Source organism: Alosa pseudoharengus, unplaced genomic scaffold (genome assembly GCF_046254945.1).
Source record: "Alosa pseudoharengus isolate Yale_2024_CS ecotype anadromous, Long Island Sound unplaced genomic scaffold, YU_APseudo_1.1 YU_APseudo_1.1_scf_15, whole genome shotgun sequence".
NCBI classification, from domain to species: domain Eukaryota; kingdom Metazoa; phylum Chordata; class Actinopteri; order Clupeiformes; family Clupeidae; genus Alosa; species Alosa pseudoharengus.
This window is the reverse complement of record NW_027468620.1, coordinates 5,467,415-5,486,261: the sequence shown is the minus strand read 5'-3', so window position 1 is coordinate 5,486,261 and position 18,847 is coordinate 5,467,415. Positions and strand designations below refer to the sequence as shown.

Here is an 18,847-nt window from a genome sequence, read left to right as displayed (position 1 = left end):
AATAGGCAACAGGCCGATGTGCGTTTTATTTGGAGACTGTTTTGCGCGACAGAGACTGAGTTTGCTGCTGATATTCTGGGGATAGGCCTAGCCAATGTACGACTTTAGCCTTTTAATATATTTGCTGCATTAGATCAGTCTTTCTAGAACAGGCAAGGGCTTTCTAGCCTCACGTCAGCAGCGCTGCATCACCCATATAGCCTACATTAAAACAACCAACGGATGGGCGGGTGCAGTTTTGAAAATTGGTCAACAAACTTTGGTGCTGATGGATGGCTGATGGATGATAAGTTTTGCTATGCAGTTATGGTTGAAATAATAGCCCATCAGCGCATCTCTAGTGTGTGTGCCTCTCTCTCGCTCAGAGGGGAGGGAGAGGCTGAGGGTCGATCCAGCATGGATTCTAAACTCTGTGGTGGATAGGATCTACAATTAGGTGTTAATAATATTACCACGCTAGGTCGAAGTACTCCCAAGTGCTATTGCGCCACACATTGTAGTTCTCCTGTTTATTCGCTTGGAAAATCGCCACGTTTCATGTTGTGTGACGTACACATTTTTATCAACTACTCGTGCAACTGTATTTAAGTAGGGAAAATGTGGAGGTGTTTGATTACTGCTATGTTCCTCTCTCTACGGCCACGGCAGAGCCCGCTAGCATAGCAACATGCTAACACATTCGCGCCGCGCGACAGAGCGTTTGAGTGCACCTACCGGCGCGGGAGAGGTATGACTCAACGCGTGAAAGTTAAGGTAAGAACATATATTACTACTGATTTTGGGTGGCGTGTTCCTTTAAGCATACAATCTGGGTCAATTAAGACTACACATCCTATTCAACTGTTTCCTCTGCCCAAAACTGTTTCAAAATAAAAGTCCTCACTACAATAATCCACTGTTAAACAATGTAACCCATTAAACTACTGAACTTTTTACATTCAACTTTTAAACGGTCTACTTTTAAACTATCATTAAACTATCTATCTATTCAACTAGCTGTCTATCAACAACTTTTAAACTATCTACATTCAACTTTTAAACTATATACATTCACTAGCTGTCTATCAACAACTTTTAACTTGTCATCAACTATGTCAACACTTTTCATCAACTATGACTCCTACCCACTGTAGCTAGTTAGCATGGTTAGCAAAACATTGCTAACATTGTTAACATTTTTAACAAAACTGCTAAAAATGATTAGCTAGGTTAGCTAAGTAACATGGCTAGCATAGTTAGCATGCTAGTTAGCATAACTGCTAAAAATGATTAGCTAAGTTAGCTAAGTAACATGGTTAGCATAGTTAGCATGCTAGTTAACATTTTTAACAAAACTGCTAAAAATGATTAGCTAAGTTAGCTAAGTAACATGGTTAGCATAGTTAACATGCTAGCATGTTAACATGCTAGTTAGCATTTTTAGCAAAACTACTAAAAATATTAGCTAGGTTAGCTAAGTAGCATGGTTAACATAGTTAGCATTTTACCATGCTAGTTAAAATGTTTTAGGTTAGCTAAGTAATATGGTTAACATAGTTAGCATGCTAGTTAGCATAGTTAGCATTACTACTAAAAATGAGTAGCTAAGTTAGCTAAGTAACATGGTTAACATAGTTAGCATGCTAACATTGCTAACATATTTAGCATGTTTAGCAAAACTGCTAGAAAATGTTAGTTAAGTTAGCTAAGTAACATGGTTAACATGTTAGCATTGCTAGCACTGCTATAAAACATTAGCTAAGTAGCATGGTTAATAGAATTACAAATCTTAGCATAACTGCTAGCAAACATTAGAGTCGTTCCAACTTTCAGTTATCGTCAAATATCTACCTATACACAGCCATTAAACTATTTGAATATCAACATTCATTAAACTGCTAGAAAACGTTAGCTAAGTAGCATGGTTAGCAGGTTAGCATTGCTAGCACTGCTATAAAACATTAGCTAAGTAGCATGGTTAGCATAGTTAAAAATCTTAGCATAACCGCTAGCAAACATTAGAGCCGTTCCAACTTTCAGTTATCGTCAAATATCTACCTATACACAGCCATTAAACTATTTGAATATCAACATTCATTCAACTTCCAGTCTGTCAACAACTTTTAAACTATTTACCTTCAACTTTTAAACGGTCTACTTTTAAACTATCATTACACTATCTATTAAACTAGCTGTCTATCAACAACTTTTAAACTATCTACTGTCTATCAACAACTTTTAAACTATCTACATTCAGCTTTTAAACAGTCTACTTTTAAACTATCAACTTTTATTAAGCTATGCAACCACCATGTCTATCCTAGCATCACCGTAGTAACCATCTCTATATTATCTGTTTTAACTATACATGATATTTTACATCACAACTTTAGCATTTTCATGCACTGGTAATTCCTTGGAATTGCATTTCTAGTTATTATTATTCCGCTTACCACTTTTTCTATACACAATTTCTCTTGAACAGTTTAACTTAGAAACTTCATTCAAACTTTGTAACGTAGGTCTTCAAACAGATCGGGTTGCTATGTCTTTTCAACTTTGAAACTTTTATACTTTTTAAACTATTAAAGAAAAACTTTTTAAAAATCCCCATACATTGCCGATTATGACATCATAATACGGCCATTAAGCAATGAGAATCCTATGCCAGGTGTTCAGGCCACCTGCAGCCTCAGGCTTTAAGCATACAATCTGGGTCAATTAAGACTACACATCCTATTCAACTGTTTCCTCTGCCCAAAACTGTTTCAAAATAAAAGTCCTCACTACAATAATCCACTGTTAAACAATGTAACCCATTAATCTACTGAACTTTTTACATTCAATTTTTAAACGGTCTACTTTTAAACTATCATTAAACTATCTATCTATTAAACTAGCTGTCTATCAACAACTTTTAAACTATCTACATTCAACTTTTAAACTATATACATTCACTAGCTGTCTATCAACAACTTTTAACTTGTCATCAACTATGTGAACACTTGTCATCCTACCCACTGTAGTTAGTTAGCATGGTTAGCAAAGTTAGCATGTTAGCATTTTTAACAAAACTGTTAAAAATGATTAGCTAGGTTAGCTGTCACATGGTTAACATAGTTAGCATGCTAGCATGTTAGCATGCTAGTTAGCATTTTAAGCAAAACTGCTAAAACTGATTAGCTAGGTTTGCTAAGTAACATGGTTAACATAGTTAGCATGCTAGCATGTTAGCATGCTAGTTAGCATAACTGCTAAAAATTATTAGCTAAGTTAGCTAAGTCACATGGTTAACATAGTTAGCATGCTAGCATGTTAGCATGCTAGTTAGCATTTTAAGCAAAACTGCTAAAACTGATTAGCTAGGTTAGCTAAGTCACATGGTTAACATAGTTAGCATGTTAGCATTGCTAACATAGTTAACATGTTTAGCAAAACTGCTAGAAAATGTTAGTTAAGTTAGCTAAGTAGCATGATTAGCATGTTAGCATTGCTAGCACTGCTATAAAACATTAGCTAAGTAGCATGGTTAACGAAATTAAAAATCTTAGCATAATCTTAGTAAACATTAGAGCCATTCCAACTTCCAACAGTTATCGTCAAATATCTACCTATACACAGCCATTAAACTATTTAAATATCAACATTCATTAAACTGCTAGAAAACATTAGCTAAGTAACATGGTTAGCAGGTTAGCACTGCTATAAAACATTAGCTAAGTAGCATGGTTAGCATAGTTAAAAATCTTAGCATAACTGCTAGCAAACATTAGAGCCATTCCAACTTTCAGTTATCGTCAAATATCTACCTATACACATCCATTAAACTATTTGAATATCAACATTCATTCAACTTCCAGTCTGTCAACAACTTTTAAACTATTTACCTTCAACTTTTAAATGGTCTACTTTTAAACTATCATTAGGGACCGTTCGTTATTTATAAACGGGGTCACCGGAGGAAAATAAGGGAGGGTCATGTCTTTTTATTCTTTGTTGAGGGGAGGGTCACCTAACTTTTTTTTGTCTAGGAGGGGGGGGTCACCCATCTTTTGTATTAATGAAAACAGCAAAAAATCAAAGTGGCTTGTTTGATTGTTGATTTCTGTCGCCATATAACGGTCTCTTTCGTTCCATAGCTCTGTCAACATTGAACAATGAAAAGAAGGGAGATTTCCCGGGTTTCTCACGCAAAGTACGGAAAATGTCAACATCCGTCCCCATTAACGTTGGAAGGGTTGGAGCAACAAAGTAGCCTACTTTATTCACGCCTAACAGCCTATATCCATTTGGTCAACTTTATCCAGCCCTAAAAAAGCTAAATTTAACTTTGGTTTACTTGTAGTTTACCATGTAGCCTCACTTTAAACAGTGTGCATGCTTATAAAGCATACTTGTGCTTCATTCATCCACACATCCAGCTCCTAACGTTTTGACAAGCATTTCTACCAATTAGCCTTGTTCCTGCCCATCTCTAGCTTTGCTGTCTCCATCCTTTCTGTTTTTGTTGTTTGCAAAAAAATATATAGTAGGCCCTATTTATTGGTAACCAGCAACAAGTGCAATTTGTTAATCGCTGTCATTCTCTCTCCTGCCAACAAAAATGTGTTACGTTCCAAGTAGCAGTGCGTAATTCTGCTTCATAAAGTTGAACAAATACATTGGTCATATAAATAGCCAGTTTATGGCCTACAATGTAGAGTTGGTAAGTTATGGAAGGTCAACTTGGAGTGAATATACAGGGGTATTTCTTTGGCTCTTAGCCTGGCAGGTGCGCACGTAGACATAGCCTATACGGCCGAACACTGCAAGCGCCAACAAATCGTGCTCTCACAACAACCACGTCGTTAAAGGAACACGCCACCCAATGTCAGTAGTAATATATGTTCTTACCTTAACTTTCACGAGTTGAGTCATACCTCTCCCGTGTCCATACGTGCACTCAAACGCTCTGGTGCGCGGCTGGACTGTGTTAGCATGTTGCTATGCTAGCGGGCTTTGACGGCAACTAAGCGTAGAAGTAATCAAAAACATCCACGTTTTACCGACTTAAATACAGTTGCACGAGTAGTTGATAGAAATGCTACGGCCACGCAACGTGAAACGTGGCGATTTTCCAAGCGAATAAACCGGAGAACTACAATGTGTGGCGCAATAGCACTTAGGAGCACTTCAACCTAGCGTAGTAGTATTGTTAACACCTAATTGTAGATCCTATCCACCGCAGAGTTTAGAATCCATGCTGGACTCAGCCTCTCCCTCCCCTCTGAGCGAGAGAGAGGCACACACACTAGAGATGCGCTGATGGGCTATTATTTCTACCATAACTGCATAGCAAAACTTATCATCCAGCAGCCATCCATCAACACCAAAATTTTTTGACCAATTTTCGAAACGGCACCCGCCCACCATCCGCTGGTTGTTTTAATGTAGGCTATATGGGTGATGCAGCGCTGCTGACGTGAGGCTAGAAAGCCCTTGCCTGTTCTAGGAAGACTGATCCAATGCAGCAAATATATTAAAAGGCTAAAGTCGTACATTGGCTATGTTGTAGCCTATCCCCAGAATATCAGCAGCAAACTCAGTTTCTGTCTCGCAAAACAGTCTCCAAACAGGCACATCGGCCTGTTGCCTTTTCTCCCAGCTTGTGAAAATGGGTGATTCTCCAACTATGGTACTTTTTCTGTCCTTGACATATATTTAAAAAAATAAAAAACATTTCTACTTTTTTATTTTTTTCACACTTACTACATATTTAGGGGAACCTATATATAAAAAATCATTGTTCAATTATGTTGTTTTTTATAAAATATAAGACATTTTATATGCGTTTTTTACTATTTTGCCTCTGTCCCTAGGCCAGACTTTGGGTCTTCGACCTTATCTCACTTAAAATCTAATACTGATATAATTTTAAATTCAAACAGAAAGTATGCATTATAACCCAATTCATTAAAATCTACTATTTGTTTTTATATTTCTTTTCGATTTGGCATATTTTAAACATGTTAAACACTTGTCCCTTGGGTTCACCGTCATTTCCACACCTCTGCATAAAATGCAATCCCAGGCTCAGTATTCTAGATTTGTATACTCATTAACCATAGCAACTGACACTCCAGAGGGATCCACATGGCTGAATGAAAGAATGATCCCAGCAGAGGTTAATACATAGGAGATATATCAAGGTAAATATGAGAAATACCGCGAGTATGTTTATTGTACGTCATTTCTGAACCGCTCATAATTCATTCCGATGGGAAAAATTCTGGATTTTTACCATTTCATTAGGTGTAATTTGAGATTATTTAATGCTAACTCTAAAACTAACACTAACAGGCTAGTCAAACATGAGATATTAGAGGGAAAGTGGGAAAATGTCATTTCCACGACCGTCTTTTCCACATCTGTCTCCATGGTAGTGATAGGTAGACAGGTTGGCTTGTTTTTGTTCGGTTGTGGAAATGACCATTGCTTTTGCCATTGTCTGGAAAAATGTCAAAAAATACATATTATTCCATAAAAATCAGCACAGCCAACTTCAGGGCAGGTATCTAGGCATACTGGGGAAACAAATTATGCCAGTAATATTTTAATTAAAAATGTTTCATTTTCTGAAAATGTTCAGGTCCAAAAAGTACCATAGTTGGAGAATCACCCAAATATATCGTCCAAAATGCTTGATTGCATTGCATTCTCCACATTTTTAGCTACATTTTCATGTACCACATCAGCATTTTTGTTCAGTGAATCTTTTGTAAATTGCTTTACAATTACCGTCGGGCCTATAGCCTGGCTTGCCTCAGCTTCGGTCACGTCCTTTTACAATTTTATCATTGTAATAAAAAACGCAATTTGCCACATAATTTCAACATGCTCCTGGCCTACTAATTAATGCCTATTGTACTTTATTTTTTGCAAAAAGAAAGAAATCCTTGATAAAATAACAAGTCATTCACATTATAGGCTACTTTACACACTGTTATGTCAGGGTGACTGAAAGCCTGTTCTGAAGACTCCCATTCATTTTGACTGCACGAGCGCGTCTTTTTCAGACAGACAGCGCAATTCATTTTAAAGCAATTTACAAAAGATTCACTGAACAAAAATGCTGATGTGGTACATGAAAATTTAGCTAAAAATGTGGAGAATGCAATGCAATCAAGCATTTTGGACGATATATTGTCACAAGCTGGCAGTATAAGCAACAGGCCAATGTGCGTTTTATTTGGAGACTGTTTTGCGAGACAGAGACTGAGTTTGCTGCTGATATTCTGGGGATACAACATAGCCAATGTACGACTTTAGCCTTTTAATATATTTGCTGCATTGGATCAGTCTTCCTAGAACAGGCAAGGGCTTTCTAGCCTCACGTCAGCAGCGCTGCATTACCCATATAGCCTACATTAAAACAACCAGCGGATGGTGCGGGTGCCGTTTCGAAGATTGGTCAAAAAACTTTGGTGTTGATGGATGGCTGATGGATGATAAGTTTTGCTATGCAGTTATGGTTGAAATAATAGCCCATCAGCGCATCTCTAGTGTGTGTGCCTCTCTCTCGCTCAGAGGGGAGGGAGAGGCTGAGGGTCGATCCAGCATGGATTCTAAACTCTGTGGTGGATAGGATCTACAATTAGGTGTTAACAATACTACTACGCTAGGTCGAAGTACTCCCAAGTGCTATTGCGCCACACATTGTAGTTCTCCGGTTTATTCGCTTGGAAAATCGCCACGTTTCACGTTGCGTGGCCGTAGCATTTCTATCAACTACTCGTGCAACTGTATTTAAGTCGGTAAAACGTGGATGTTTTTGATTACTTCTACGCTTAGTTGCCGTCAAAGCCCGCTAGCATAGCAACATGCTAACACAGTCCAGCCGCGCACCAGAGCGTTTGAGTGCACGTATGGACATGGGAGAGGTATGACTCAACTCGTGAAAGTTAAGGTAAGAACATATATTACTACTGACATTGGGTGGCGTGTTCCTTTAACTTAAATAGGCCTAGGTTAACATCACTCTGAGTTCGCATTCAAGCAAGCAAAACGATGATTTGAATACATCTGTTTCACTGGAAGGGCAAAGGGTAACAACAGGACAACACAGAGACAGGCCAGAATGCAGGACTAATTATGAGAGTATTACAGTAATATGGGATATTCTACGGGAAAATATTAAAACGGCCAGAGTGGGGAAAAGTTAAAATGATAGGCCTAAACCCGGAAAAAGTTGGCATGTTAGGTATTTTTCGGTCCCTGTGATTATTTGTGAAATTGTGCAAACGGCCTTTTCAAGTCATTTGAGAAGGAAGGAGTGTAGCAAGCTCCCAAATTGACGCTCGTCTGACAAAATGAGTTTTGGATAATGTTTAGCTTCGGCAGCTTTACAATGACTGAGGAAGCCTAGAGACGAGTCCATAGCAACAAGTTAATGTGTTGAATTTGTTATTACCCAGTGTGCTTTGTTGAATGGTCTCAATGTTTTATTGTTTTAATTCATGTGAATACTTACTAGAGGAGTAACTTATTTCAAGTAGGCTAATGCAGTTGCAGGAAGTGTGCATTTAGTTTCCATGCTTATTGTGTTTCCACAACAATGTTAGTGAGTAAATCTACTGAAATGGCCACCATCTTGGTGAAGTGTGATGTGTAAGATCAGAAAGCAGAGGGTGAATTAAGAACGATAGCTTGCGTTTTCATTGCGTTTTGTAGCGGGTGGAAGGTATTGACAATTAGCCGGGGAGGGTCATGTCTTTTTTGAAAAGACTGATGGAGGGTCGTTGAAAATTTTCTTGCAGGCATGGGAGGGTCATGCAACTTTTGTTATAAGCACTCAAAATCCCTCCGGTGACCCCGTTTATAAATAACGAACGGTGCCTTAAACCAGTGTTTCCCAAACTTTTTTTCTGGGGACCCACTTTTTAAAAATGACAGACTATCGCGACCCAACTCGTGACTGTGGTAGTTAACAAACTAGATCCTAATAGAAAGCTGTTAGCTTTCCTAATCTATATAAGGTATAAGCTAGGGGTATTAAACAACATAAATTGTCACTAGGCTATGCTGGCGACCCAAATAAAATCTCCTACGACCCACCTGTGGGTCGCGACCCAGTCTTTGGGAACCAATGCCTTAAACTATCTATTAAAGGTCTCATCTCATCGTTTTTTCATTAATTTTGCAGTGGTCTGTAGTATTGATGAATGCCCTGTGAGCCGGTTTTGGTGAAAAAAATGCTGTCCTGCGTCTGTTTCATGCTGTTCTAGTTTGGTGGGGAAGGTGGGCGGGGAGGAACGACTGGATTTCGCCTCTAGTCATGAATATTAATGACATGCTAATGAATTCACCTCTGATTGGCTAACAGTACTGTGACGCTTCCTCCAGTGCGTCCTCATCCGATTCTGCCTGTGCTATGCTCCATATTCAACTTTAGTGCTAAAACCTGGCTAAAACTCGAGTCAAAACTGTTGCACAAAATGTCTTCGGAGATACAACTTCATGTGTTGGATCCTAGTATTCGAGTAGGAAGAAGAACCGCTTCCTGATCGTTTGTCGGTGAACATTGGTTTAATAGAATGGTAACAATTGCCTGTCAGCTTAAAATTTCTCCTAAAAGAGGTAAACGTTTGTGACAATCGGCATCTTGCTTTCAAGTAATAAACAGTTGGAAAAGTTTTAAAATAAAGACCTATTTCTTTACACAGTCAAAAGTCTTTGCAATCTTCCTAGTAGATATTTTACTTCACAACACAGGTAAGCACCCTATGCAGTTCAGCCACTGACCTAGCCTGCTAATGCTATCGGAATAGCTAGATAGTTATGGTTTGAATTCCATGATACTATCATTGAAAGACCACTTGGTCATAGCCCAATATATATATAGATCTAAATGCAAACACACCTACCTAGCTATATTTTGCTGGAATTGTACCAGAATGCCTACAGAAGCAGAGAATGTGTGCTGCAAGACTTCTCCGGTAATGAGAACTATGGCTTTGATAGCCTGACATTGGCAGAGGTTAGCCTACTCAAGTTGTTTTCTGTCACGTATGACAGAAAAAGTAGCCTACTATAGGAATCTTATAGTATTTTGGGACTATATATTACAGTAATCTTATAGGAATACTATAGTATTTGGACATACTATAGGTACTATAAGACTACTATAGAAAAACTATAGCGGTTACAGGATATTATAGAGTTATTAGTAGTACTTCTACAGTATGTCCCAATTATTCCTTTAAGATTACTATAATATTTTGTCCCAAATACTATAAGATTCCTATACTACTTTTTCGTAAGGGGATTGCTCATGTGGTTAGAAAAATGGGCAACACCAGTACCCCTGTTGTCTGTATGACCCTGTACCCAGGATTAGAACCAGTCTGCCTTAGCATAATGTACTCCCTTCAAAATGCACTAAACATTCGACTATGACGACTATGGCTATGAAAGGTAAGATAAACCTTTAGCTTAAAAGGGACAAAAACTGATGAAACTCCTAAAACAAATATACAAAACAGGTCAATTTTCTCTAAACAACTTTATTATATTTACATACAGCAGTGGTACTCAAAGTGTGGTCCGCAAGCTATCTCAAGTGTTCCACAAGTAGATGTGGTAAAATATAATAGATGAGTTGTTTGCAATATTGAACCAACTTGTATGTAAATCAGTTCTGCAACACTGATGTAACCTATGCCAGTTTAAATCATATGAATCCTCTGACACCATAAGCAAGGTGCAAAGACAATAAGCAAGGTGGTTCAGTAAGAAGGCCTATTGTGTAATATACTGTTGAAGTAGGTCTACTGTTTTTTTGTTTTTTGCTAGGTGGTCCATGAAACACTGACGAATAGTAATATTGCAGTCTATTAAAATAATGCAAACACAAAACAAGAACATCCAAACTATGCACAGAATTAACAATGTCCTCTTTTTGCCAGACGATGCAGACATCTGGCCTACAGATCCTTTGTAAGATGGTGCTGGGATTATTTTGGGAAAAAGGTCTGAGTTGTTGTTTCGGCTTGTATTGTCCTGGGGATCCGAAGGGACAACACACAAAACACATTCGTTGGCTGTGATGATTTTATTACATTGGTCTTTGATTGTGCTGGACCATAGGTGGAGATGTCGCTTTCATCCTCCTCCTCCTCTTGATCAACCCGCGGTCTTCTAGCTGGCCTTGGATGAACAGGCTTGATGGCAGTAGAGGTAGCAGGCCCCCATGCCCATGGTGTATCCGAAGTGCTTGTATCAATACTCATACTTTTCATGAAGTATTCTGTTTGGGTACCTGAAGTAAATAAATGTGTATTACTGTCAAGTTACAAGATACTAATAGTACACAGGACATTCACTATCTCACAAAACTGTACTGGCACAATGAAAACAAAAATATTTTAGTGACTGTGGTAAGGTGTATGATGTACTAAGTAGCACACCCACAAGAAGACATTCGGTAATATCAATTCTATCTGTTCATGGGTTTCATCAGGTCCATTTACACAGGTGTATTAATCAAGCACCATGCAGTCTGCATTCATAATCGAGGTGCTTGATTTTATACACCTGTGGAAAGTGACCTGAAGAAACCCATGAATTGACTTTCCAAAACATTGACGAGCACATAAGAACATGTATTAGCCTACTAGAAAAAGACTTCTAGAAACTAACTAGCACAACAATAAAAGTTAGATCACAAATAAAACCTTTGCTTCTAATCTAACGTGATGACCTAATGTAGGCTAGAAAGCTGTGTAGCCTGACATGAGGATGTGCTCTGGAAGACATACAAAACACTAAGTAAACAGCAAGTAATCAAACAAAACATCATTGTATGTCAATGTAATAATGGCAAGAAGACATAAATTAGACTGAAGTGTAAATACCTGAGCTCTAGTGATAGCAACTTAGCCTAATAGTGCAGGGGTATTGTGTTTTTGATTTTCCCTGTTTAGACTAGAGTACTTAGTTGAGCATAACATATTGTTGCTAATATTATTATTTGTGTTTTAACGCTTAGGTTAGAAGATTATAGGTTCAACAAGCTACAGTGTAAATCTCTGGGTAGTGTGGTCAGTTTCTTATGAGTGTAGCTACACCAGGCACGTAACGGCTCCCACACACAGCTGCGTGCTTCGCGTTGCTGGAGACGCATCCCATTCACTTTACATGGGCTCACGTGATCCGTTGCCGAACTGAATTGTGGGTCCGTCGCGTCGCGTTTCTCCCGCCGCTCGCGTTGAGGAGTTCAGCTGTTGCTGCACCGACAGACGGCACCGGCCAATCAAGCCAATCTACGGACGGCACCAACCAATCACATTAAGGTTTTACTTCAAGTCATTTGCATAGCTACCGTCGGGAACACCCACTGGCATGCGTTGACGGAACGCAGCTGTGTGTGGGAGCCGTAACTGAAGCATTCCGTTCGCGTTATGTACTGCAACAATTAGCTTCCCTAATCAATGGAAGTAGCTACACCTGGCGTGTTAGTGGCCTGTAGGCTACGTTCGGGAAAATAGACCATTCCTCTAATGGATTTTACCAGAGCCCTTCCTATTAGGCATTCTCTGATTTTACACGTCGCGAACAGAACACTTCAGTTACGTGCCTGGTGTAGCTTCCTGTAATATAGGCTAGCCTAAGCCTAGCTTGTACCCTTTTCATGCATGCTAACGTGAAGAATATGAACATGCTATTTTGTAACAGACGTTAGGTGGAAAAGTTTGTTTGTACTTACAGCCTGTGAGCTGGTGGTCGATCGTCATGACGGTACAGAACCAGGTTTTCAGAACATCGATGCAAAACCACTTTCTAAGGCAGTGAGTGTGGTATAAATGATTGGAACACAGAACTAATGTTGGTGGGTGTTCCAACGATAAATCCGAACCATTTCTTCCTCAACTCATGTTTCTAAGGCAAGACATGCAACATTTGATGTGTTATTGCCAGAAATAAAACAGGCACGATTTTTTTTTCCGCCATGTTGGCAACTTGCTGTTAGCTCAGAGAGACAATCCCCTAGCCGCAAATTCTTCCAGTCTTCCTGTAGGCGGTCACAAGCCAAGGTGGGCGAGGCCATGAATAGTAAGGGTGCATTCAGAGCACCTCGGAATGACAAGGACCGCCCCCATGGCTACTTTGTTTTTCCGACAGCAAGTGTTTAAGTGCTTTGCCATCGAATGTGTGACAAACACGGATGCCACAACAAAGGTTAAAACATACACTCACTAATCCTAAACAAACAACTGTATTTGCTTAAAATATAGTGTAAGATGCTCGTGAAAGAAAGATATGCAGCTTTTCAAGTGATAAAAAGGGCAAATTCCCAAGTTCACATTAAAACTGTTGGACATGAAAGGCCACATGGACTACAAACGAACTACAACGTGACGACAAAAGTGATGACGAGCCCCTAACTGGGCAACTCTGTTAGCAAAATCTAGCCCCAGTTTCCGATCTCTGACTCACACATTACGTGACGTGAATGACGCGGAATGATGATTTTTTCACTCGGAGAAAGGTTTTTACGAAGCCCATGAACGCTAGGTCAGTTTCCCTTCGGCGTCATTGGGAAGGGCTCTTTCTGATTCGCTTGTTTTTCCGTGTATTTTCTTTCATTGGCTAATGCGGGCAATGGGGGTAGAAGCTCATTTTCACGTGCAGCATACATAGGCAACTTGGAGTGAGCTATAGTATTTCGAAAGTAACAAGTATTAAATGGTTTCTCAGTGAATGTGACCTTTAAACTAGCTGTCTATCAACAACTTTTAAACTATCTACTGTTTATCAACAACTTTTAAACTATCTACATTCAGCTTTTAAACAGTCTACTTTTAAACTATTAACTTTTATTAAGCTATGCAACCACCATGTCTATCCTAGCATCACCGTAGTAACCATCTCTGTATTATCTGTTTTAACTATACATGATATTTTACATCACAACTTTAGCATTTTCATGCACTGGTAATTCCTTGGAATTGCATTTCTAGTTTCTTTTGTTCTGCTTCAAGATGTGGTATACCTCATTTTCGATATTGGTGTATTCGCTCACTCTCTCCACTGCAACAATATTGGTTTCAAGCTGAGAGGTCATTCTCACCAATACATTTAGAGTCTGAGTCACCTATGAATATGCAAGGGAATAGGTACAGGAAATCATTAAATAACAATTGTAGGACTATATCAGACAATAAAAGAACTGTAGTGCATGGTTATCTAAGGGAGCAATTAGAGGAAATAACATACATTTAAAGCATAGGAGATGGACAGTCCAATCAGTCCACTGCTCAGTGACTCTCGTGCCAGCCCTGCAAACAATGCAGCGAAAAACACCACCAAATTTCCCAGAAAATTAGTCAAATTTCGAGCCACCTGCAGAGCGTTTCAACAGAAAGTGCACACCACCAACAGTTAATCTACAAACGGGCAAATCATCAGACACACATCTCAAGAATGTCAGTATAAGTCAAAAGAAACTGCATTTTCCAACCTGTTGGAGACTATCCATGGATAGACGCTCTTGAGGTTCTCGTCCATGGTTTTCTCGTTGTGTTTCAAGAATCGCTCCTGGTGGCCGTAAGCCCTGATGACGGACAGGCCGGCCACAGTCTGCCCAAAGTGGGAGTAGATGGGTGAGCGGGAAACAGAGTCCAGACGCCTGAGCTGCCTAGACGTTGCCACATAAAACCTCTGTGGAATATACAACAATGGAGACTTTCAGTCTCCAATTTTGGTGTTATTCACTTGCACACAGACAGTCTTGCATAAGCCATACAATTTCTATTCGCATTAACCCCCAGGCCTCATGACAAGAAAACAACCACCTAGCAAGCCCTGTGTGTGGGTGTACATTTTTAAAGTCATTCAAATTGTGAACAAAAGGAAATCTCTTAATAAGGCTCAGAGAGGCTATATTGCTATATTGCCCTTTTTTAATTACAGCGTAGAGATGGGGCTGAGTGGGGTCCTCACTTCACCTGCTCAAAGTAATAGACGACAGACAGAGGCACGATGACTGCTTGAACAATTGGGGTGGCCAGACAGATCACAAAAAGGGTGCCATATCCTGACGGGAAGGGAACCAGACGTTACAGGGAGTAGACAACATGTCTAACACCCTGTGCTGGGTGGTGATGTGACTAGGGATCAGAAAACTAGCAATCTGTAGACACTCTGAATGATCATACTCAGGCTGCCTCATGATGGGGGTAAGACTGATGATGGAAATATTTTATTTTTAATTATAATAATTTTGAGTAATAATTAGTCTAAAAATAATGATTATAGTGTTATGTTAATTAACACCCCCCTCATCACTATCATTAGTGCAGTATTGTAATTAAAGTTAATTACCTTTTTGTTATGCATAAAAACCTGCAAGTGCCCTGTTTAAAAAGTCTCTTTTATCTTGCACTTGACACTATAATCATTACTTTGCACATCACAGTCAGCTTAGTGCTGTCGTGCACGCAGGGTCCATCAGGATTTCAGGGGTCCAGATACCGTCACACCTTAGAATCCCCAGGGGAAGTGTCCCCAAACACATCTCTTTCTCTCTCTCTCTCTTTTCTTCTACCTTGGTAACCCAGTTGACCACTCTGCCAGACGGTGTGGTGTTGAAGAAAACCATGGGCACATGCAACACGTTGACCAGCAGGCGCGTGTGTAGGATCCGAGACGCCGACACTGATCTGTCTGCCAGCAGGAGAGTGCCCAGGAAGATGAATATCCCTAGTGGAAAATCACAGCAAAGCTGCAGAGGTCAGAGGGCTGTTTGGGGCAAATCATCTTGGTAGATGAAAAGGTGATAAAGAGGAATTCAGATACGGCAGGATAATACAGAGTAAATATGAATTGATCAAGAAAGCTGATAAAGAGTTGTATAGCTGCATAGTAGTCTAAAATGACTGGCTCTTTGGCATACAGCAGTATACAGTACTTTGTTTATAATTAACGCTCTCTTGCACCCTAAAGTGTACTGTACCCTGTGCTATGCGAAGAGCACCGAAGACCCCCACTCTCATGTCTCTCACACTGGCAGGGTACGTCTGGTTGAAGTACGTCACTGCGTCATTGGTCCATGAACTCAGCCACAGGTTGGAGCCGATGAAAGCGATGTTCTGGATGAAGTACATCAGGAAGACCAAGAAGGAGAAGCACCAGCCCATGGCCCGCAAGTACTGCAGGTAGACTGAAAATTTCACCTGTTTGGAGATTAGAGAAACCAGAGCAGATAGTTCACTTGGTTAGTTGCAGAGAAAAACCCAGAACAGATCCAGAGAGACCATAAATAAAAAGTAATTATGAAAAAAAAGTAATTATGTAAGGAGTTTGTTTTCATATTTTACATTTATTCCAGTTTTTCTATGCCATGCACTTCAATCATATTTCTTTTTTTTTTAAGACACATCACAAAGTAGGGGATAACAACATACAGTTCCAGTTTCCATAGTTTCTTTCTCAATCAATCTCTGGCCTTTTTTGGTCTCATCCGAGGTATTTTTAGCCCGAACAGAGCTGTTTTTCCTCAGCCGGATGCTGAAACACATGCACATTAGCATAGCATAGCATTAAATTACACCAAAACGAACACCAAAACAAACTATACCATGGAACTATTCTATGGAACTGGAGAATGTGAGGAAGTACCACCCTATTCCCTTCAATGGCCAATGCTAGGCTAGCTAATTCAACCAAAAATATACTCAGGGGGCTACTGCCATCTTTAAAAATGACATCTAACATGTGCTTACGTCTGGTCACATTTTCACAAATAAGCTAATTAGGTGCCACATTATAGATGGTCACAAATCGTCAGTTTATCCACCAATCCACACAGACAACATACTTTTGTATCCATCAGTAATGTGGCACCTAATTCGGCTTATTCAGGCGGCGGCCATTGTAAACCAAAACGAGGCTACGAGGTACACAAACCATTTAGGATTGTTGTGTTCTATGCATTCGCCAGTGGTGAAAATGCATTAATGATATAGTCAGTCAGTGTACCTTGTAGCCTCATTTTGGTTTACACAATGGCCGCCACCTGAATAAGGTGAATGTCAAATGGCCTTTTTAAAGATGGTGGTGGCCAACTGGGATGCTAACTAGCTGAAGCTAGTCCTCTAAATCCACTGACCCCCTAACCTATACAGAGTGCATAACATTGAAATGTGAATTTGACTCCAGCTGCTTTCTTTACAATTTGCCTCTGGAAGGAAGGAACCTTAAAGGGAAACTTCAGGGTTTTTTAACCTGGGACCCAATTTGGACCCATTTTTAAAATTTGGACCCAAAAACATTGCCCAAGAAAAATATAGATGCTTCCCTTCAAGACTCAACGTCTTAATATGATTTGTGATCTAAAAGGTTCCATTTTCCCTGACATTTCAAAAGCTTTCCATGACTTCAAGGACGCTTAATGAAATTTACACAACCTTTAACAACATACAGGTACTCCATTCTCTCCTTCCATGATCATTTCAGAGGGCAGTACACTGTAAACTGATCTTAGGCGAGCATTCACTCAGAAAATTGCTCTCCTTCATCCTGCACTGTTGATCATCATAGCAGGAGCTGTTGGCAGTCTCACGTTGTCACAGGCTGTTTTTGATGACAGTGACAATCATCAGCAACACAGTTTATTTCTGTGGTAGGCCCTTTATTTAATGCTGGTAGCAGGCACTCCCTTTTGTTGCCATTTCTTATCAACCTTGGAACTCTATATTGGAGGAACATACAGTCTGTTGTTCTGAGCTGGGCAAAAACTATATACATTACCATATATTGAGTACCTGGTGTTGTAGGCAAGTTAGACTCAGATGCGGAGAACAGTTTCTTTACTTTGACAAAATCAGAGGGCAAGTCCAGTAGCAAAATCTAGGTATGAAATCCAAGTCAAAGCACAGTAGGACAGAGTAGTAGTACAGAGGCAAACAATCCAAAATCACAAATCCAAGAATCGTAGTCTGGGCACAGAACAAGGTCAATAATCTTTCAATGTGGTTTATCAATACGTTTTCTAACAAGGCTCAGTACGTTCAGAACAAACAATACCTCACGCTGTGGCAAGTAAAACAGAGTTTTTATAAAGCCTGCGGTTAAAGGGACACCAGGCAAGCCTGATGCTTTTTCTCTACGAAACTCCCCCTCGCTCGGTCTGAAGCTCTTTTCCTTTTCTTTGCGTCTTCCGTCAAGGGTTTTCGCTGCTTCTCCGCCGGCTCTGCCATTATACACACGTTTGCAACAATCTCTAGCGTTTCGTTAGCCTGCCTCTGTGCTATAAACTCATCCTGCTTCGGTCGGCGGGTAGGATACACCGAACTTACAAGTGGGATATTCTTCCTACAGGCAGTAGGGGCGGGCGAGAGAGCCTTCATTCGCCCCGTAATGAGTCATTTAACCATATACCGAAGATGATTAATTAACACGAAAACGTTGCCTGGTGTCCCTTTAATTAGTTAACAGATGACAGGTGATTAGTACTCTGGTGAAGTGGAGCAGGACCGGAATGGCCGTAATCAACGCAGCTGACGGGACAGAGAGGGTCTTGGTGTCCTTCCCCATCACTACTCTTCTTGAATGGTCACTCAGTTTGTGGTGATGGCCTGCTCTAGGCAAATTTGCACATTTGCCATATTCCTTACATTCCTTATGGATTTCACTGAACTCACTCCAGGGGATGTTCAGTGACTTGAAAAGTCTTTTGTATCCATCCCCTCACATGCTTTTCAATAACCTTTTCTCGGAGTTGTTTGGATTGTTCTATCTTCATGGTGGAATTATAGCCAGGCATAATGACTGACCAGTGACTAGACCTTCTAGACCAGGGGTGTCAAACATACGGCCCGCGGGCCGGATG

General features: G+C 39.9%; 1 pseudogene; it reads right to left on the bottom strand.

Moving 5' to 3' along the window:
* The window catches only part of LOC143124733 (ATP-binding cassette sub-family C member 2-like), a 54,441-nt pseudogene that overhangs the window by 11,214 nt on the left and 24,380 nt on the right, over positions 1-18,847 (bottom strand).